Source organism: Ischnura elegans, chromosome 1, assembly GCF_921293095.1.
Source record: "Ischnura elegans chromosome 1, ioIscEleg1.1, whole genome shotgun sequence".
In the NCBI taxonomy this organism is placed as follows: Eukaryota; Metazoa; Arthropoda; class Insecta; order Odonata; family Coenagrionidae; genus Ischnura; species Ischnura elegans.
This window is the reverse complement of record NC_060246.1, coordinates 148220580-148226579: the sequence shown is the minus strand read 5'-3', so window position 1 is coordinate 148226579 and position 6000 is coordinate 148220580. Positions and strand designations below refer to the sequence as shown.

The following is a 6000-nucleotide window of genomic DNA, read 5'->3' as shown; positions in this document are numbered from 1 at the left end:
TTGCATCCGATTTCAACTTTTAAAAAGATCGCGGAGAACATCGAAGGGGTGTGAACTCATGTACGGATAATCCGCAACACAGATAAACCGCAGCCAGATAGTCGGGAGTCTTCTGTGTTTCCCTTTAATGATGAGAGATAAGCATGACAAGAATAATCAGCATCAAAGCACTTGCTTTAAATTATAATTTTCACAGCGCACAAAATAAATCAACCAAGAGAGGCATTATAAATGATAAAGCTACAGTAAACTCTTGATTTTACGAAGCAGTATTTTACGAAGTTTTCGATTATACGAAGTGATATTGCGGTCCCGGCGAAAAGCCTATGCTAAATACATGGCGCTATTCGATTTTACGAAGTTTCGATTATACGAAATTTTTTGAATTTACGAACCTCGGCTCGGTCCCTAGGAGCAAATGGCATTCGTTTATACGAACTAGGGCGAAAAATTTGTCAACAAAACTAGTTACGCCGGCGTAAGTAGCTAAAAAATCAGCGCTTCCGACTGTGGTCCATCACAAGTGCGAAATCGTAAATGATAATGCAACTTTGGAGAGGAATGGGTCGCCAAAAACCTCACTGTGGGAATTTAGGGGAAGTAGGAGTTCAGTAAAAATATCGCGGCTGACATTATGCCCCTATTTACGTGCCTGTTCGTAAACATAGCATCGACAATAATTCGTAGTCTAACATGTCAGGAAGGTCACTCAGGGTATTTCTTACACTCCTACTTAAACCCTACGTAATTGAATCATACCACGAATATGTCACAAGTCCAGAAAAATATTCAAATTAAAACGTTCTTGCGGGTTAATAATATATAATAATAACCTCGTGACAACACTTTTCTCATCAACAGTTGGAAATATGAGGAAGGAAGAGAATAAATGCGCTCGATGACAGAGGAAATATATTTCATTTTAGACGCTAACGTTATATTTCGGAGGGGGGGAGGTCGGGGAAAGTACTGTGGTTGTCAGCGACGAGAGATGGGGAGAAGTAGTAAGGATATCGCTGATGATATCATATTTTATACACGAGCCTATATTGAGGGAGAAATGGCTCCTCTATTGCTAATTCGAATGGGGATTTGATGATTCTGTGCATTAAGTTTTTGCCCAAGCACATTGGTATCTATCCACAAGGGAGCTGGCTGTCTTTCGTCCTGAAAGCGCTGAATCGTACGGGGTGGGCTTGTGCTAAATTCACGAGGGTGCGAAGGGCTTCAGTCTGTGCCTTGCGAGTGCGTAAGCAAAAATCAGTGCTTCTCTGGATCTACAATAGTAACGTTTTCTTTGCGAGTGTGTTTGAAATTTGGGAATATGGAGCCTTCACAGCTAAAACGAAAAAGAAGAGTATTACCTTTAGAAATAAAAATGAAAATTATTGAAGAGGTGGAGGCGAAGAGATTAACTAAAAGTGAGATAGCAGAAAAGTTTGGAATCCCACTGTCGACTTTGTCGACAATTCTAGCAAACAGCGGCAAACTACAAGAAAAAGTCGGGTCGGGTGTTTCGCTGAAAAGGAAATATCTGAGCTGCGCCAAGTTCACGGAGGTTGAAGAGGAGCTATACACTTTCTTTTGTAAGTGCCATGAGCAAAATCTTCCAATTAGTGGACCGATATTACAAGAAAAGGCCGAATACATAGCCTTGCAAAAGAAAATTGACGATTTTAAATGTTCTAGTGGGTGGATGACTAATTTTAAATCAAGATTCAACATTGTATCTGAAGATAAGTGGGGAAGAAGGCTCTGCTAATACTGAAATTATTGATAAATGGCACATCGATAACGATGATATACTTCAAGAATATAGTCCCAGAGATCGCTACAATTTTGATGAAACTGGGCTATTTTTTAATGCATTACCTGACGCAACCCTGGGTTTCAAAGGGCAAAGGTGCCATAGGGGGAAAAAGAGTAAAGTGCGTGTTACTGTGGGGCTGTGCGTCAACCAAACGGGCACGGACAAAATCAAGCCCGTTGTCATTGGGAAATTTGAAAGGCCACGGTGCTTAAAACGTGCAAAATTGGAAGCCCTCCCAGTTTTTTACCATGCAAATAAAAACAGCTGAATGACCCGAGAAATTTTCCAGCAAACGGTTATACGTCTACAGAGAAAAATTGCTGGAGAGAACCGCATAATTGTTTTAATAATGGATAATGCCACCGTCCATAAATACGTGGAAGATCTAAAATTGGCTAATGTTCGAGTCCTCTTTTTACCCCTGAACTCGACTAGCAAGTCCCAGCCCTTGGACCAAGGCATTATCCAGAATTTTAAAGTCCTGTACCGGAAGAAGCTTGTGCGGTATTACTTGCAATGGATCGGTATGCATACATTCATCTATTTTGCTCATGTGCGTTTGGATATCGATTTAGATATTTTTATTCATGATTATCATTCTTTCAAATCTATTTGCTACTTTTAGAAATGGGAACAGAAATGAATAACATCCCGAAATGGACGTTGATACATGCAATCCGTGCCATAGCCGAGTCCTGGAGAGAGATTTCCTCCACTACCATCGCAAATTGCTGGAAATCGGCCGATTCCCTCCGATAGCGCATCATGAGGATGTTCCCAAGGTTGGTATTTGATACAACCAACCTAATAGTAATTTTACTGCTTTAATATCACGGCTCTGGTTGAATCGTTACGTTATACCTTCAGGAAGCTGCGGCAGATGAAATCGCGGAGGAGATTAGTGGCTTAAAAGAAGATTTAAAAAAAATATTTGGAAACAGCAGGAGGAGCACAGCGCGCAACATCAAGCGATTATATTGCGCTAGATGATGATCTCCAGGCTTGCGACGATTCGACGCCGGTGCCTGTGTCGGAAGAAGCAGCGGCCGGGACTAGTCAGAATAGCAGTGACGAAGATGATGAAAGTGAGGAAGTAATTCCACCTAATAAAAAAGAAGTATACGCTGCCTTCCAAACATTAAGACATTTTGATCTGGCTAACGATTTGGACCCCCAATTTAATTACCACTTATGCAAGTTAGAAACCATGGTGGAAGCGGAGATGGAGAAGGGAAAAAAGCAAAAAAAAAACGGATTTTTTTTTTTGGTAATATCTTTTCATGTATATATTGGCCTTTGTGAATAAACAACTTAAATATCTTAAGTATTGGGCTCTATTTACCGCCAATTTATATTTCAGGCTTCTCGTAATGAAGACGCACTTCCAAGTCTGACCATGAACTTTATTCTCACGCGCTTCCCCGTTCTCCCATGCTGAGAGTTCTTTCTTTCCAAAGCCTTTGTTTACTCCCTCCTGCCGCCTTTGGCTGATCTTGCTGACACCCATCTTACGCATCCCAAACCCCTCCTTCCCCATTCACTCCCTTCCTAAGGTCACGGAGCTTGCGTGCGTCGTAACAAAATACGGCCCCCAAACGTAGTCTGAGGCAGAGCTGAAGGACCTTTCCCCACCCTTCTTTCTCCTGCCCCCTTCACCACTCCTTATGCTGACCACACTTTTTTCCTCAGGCAATCCCCATCCCACTCTTATTCACCCCACCCACTGGGAATGTTCTCCGACTGTGGAGAACATTCCCAGGCATGGTTCATATTTACCGGCAACAGGGGTAAGTTTTTAACCGGAGAGAGGCTGGAGAAGTATCTTCCATTGTCAGGGAAATGGTGCCGTGCTTATAAAATTGTCTCTCTTCTTCTCTGCTGACTTTAAAATTGAAATTTAATTATTTTCTTTGCGCTTTCCACTCTATATTTATTTACGATTATGGCACGCCTATTTTTTACTGCTAAAACTAAAGAAAATCTTTGCTCTTTGTCAATGATCCTTTGCATAACTTTCAATACGGCGGAAAAAGAAACACGAAAACTAAATGAGGTGAAGGTATAGGTTTTTGCGTATCATTTTTGGGAATTCACGCAAGTGAACCAATACATACTTGACCACGTTGAGAAATGATAAAACGTCTCTTGTAGGAAAACAATCCTTGTGGATCACATTTCTCTCTCTATTTCTCCGATACTGTAAGATGTTTCTCCTGTCGTTTTCCGGTTGGAACCTTGCTCCTGTCGGCATGAAAGGAGAGAAACATACTATATGAACAGGTCACCACACCTGGTATGAAGAATATGGTCCTAATGAAGAATTAAGTCTTTTATGGCAACGTCTGCGAATATGATGGAACACAGTCGTCGGACGGAGAACTCAAACAGAATTTACTTCAAATATTCGCCAGAAGATAATCACATCCTACGTTATTTATGAATGTAAAGGAATCTCAGTGAAAATAGAGGACATTCTGCTGAAAATACGAAGTAACTCGAAATATTAACTTACGAAGGTTATTTTGGAAACGGGCTAAGACCCTTGTTTTCTTTTTTCTCGTCACTGAGCGATAGAGGGCGACATAAATGGCGGTTAGGCCGGCTGCCGCTAAAATTCCGTGGGTGTCAGAAACAAATATCTATCTTTAGCATACTTAATAGTTGCTATTTGCTCCTAACCACAAATTTATAACATTAAATTCTTATAATAAACATTGCAATTCATTATTTGATTACGTTTTCTAAACTGGTCGGGAATTTCTTAAGCAATCGTTGATGTTGAAGTATGAACAAGAAATGGGAATTTTATGGTGGTATAATTATTTAACGATTTTTCACATCATAAATCGATAACAAAAAGCCTTTTCTATGAATTATACCAAGAATAACCACCGAAAACATTTAAATAAGACCACTAAAGACAAAAAACGGTGGAAGAAACAAAAGCGAACATTTTTTTCGTGATTTATGAAAAAGGTTTGAGTTTACGAAACTCGATTTTACGAAGTGCCAATTTTCCGGTCCCACTGACTTCGTAAAATCAAGAGTTTACTGTATTGTCTTTGAAAAGTAAAACTATTGAATTATCAATGGCCTCCTAAGGTTCTTTAAAAATAGCATTTTTCCACACAATGTGTATGTATTACGGTTCATTAATTACTTGGTCAAGTAATACTTATCTTCTCCCTTAAATATTACAAAATGTTTATCAGTGATTGGTTGTTTTATTCATGAGGATCATACACACATCACCTAGGTAAAATATTGCACAAGTAATTCTAAAAGGAGAAAATATTACTAGCCGAGCCCAGGAATTATAACCAAGCAAGATGAGGAATCCTACCTAGATTCCAGCAAGAAACTTTGAAATAAAAACTCTTGATAACCGATTGATTATGAATGTAACCCCTAATCACTTAATTTGCCTTATCATCAAATGGCCGCTTTCAAATATCTCCAAATAATTTAAGTGTGTACTAAATACCAGGCCCAAAGTCAGAAATATGCTGCGGGAGGGGCTTGGTTGGTATGAGGTCTGCCTGCACTGATACTTAGTTGTCAATTCACACCCATGAGAAGACCATACATTTCAATAGTCAGCTATATATTTTGTATAGTTCTCGAAGTGAAATTCATCATTGGTTAATGACAGATGATACAAAATGTAACACTATCGAAAAATGGAAAGTTAGAGGAGGAATGGAGAGCCGCTGGTCTCCTCTGCAGACGTTTTGAGGGTATACACCACAAGGGGGAATAAATTCAGGGTGGCTGAAGGCCCGAAAACTCCTCCCCCTAGCTACGTGCCTGCTATGCACTGAGTGGCTCATGGGTGAGTCATGCCCCAAGGACAATATGGTGGGCAACCAGTAAGCCACGCCTCCTCTTAGGAACACCATGACCTACGCCTGGACGAACATATTTCAGTCTTAACAGACTAATAGTAAGATTTCCTAAAAATATTTTACGGGCTCTATGATAAACTGCAGTTTTTCCTAGGTCAAACACCTATTTTGGTAATCTAACCACCACTACCAACTAAAAGTAATATAATGCAAACTAAGAATAGCACTTCAATGATATTTCTCCATGCCCCATGGAAGCAAATGCTACTTTCATTACCAAGTAGACATTTGTAGCTAAATTTACAACGAAATTTGACTTGGTTTGAATAATTCAGGAGAAACTGA

General features: G+C 39.9%; 1 long non-coding RNA gene across 1 annotated transcript; it reads left to right on the top strand.

Annotated features, from left to right (window-relative positions):
* Positions 1-2235: 2235 nt before the first annotated feature.
* Positions 2236-3041, top strand: LOC124172031. Its single transcript, XR_006868051.1, has 2 exons — positions 2236-2334; positions 2436-3041. It is a non-coding gene; the product is annotated as an uncharacterized LOC124172031 (long non-coding RNA).
* The last annotated feature ends 2959 nt before the right edge of the window (positions 3042-6000 follow it).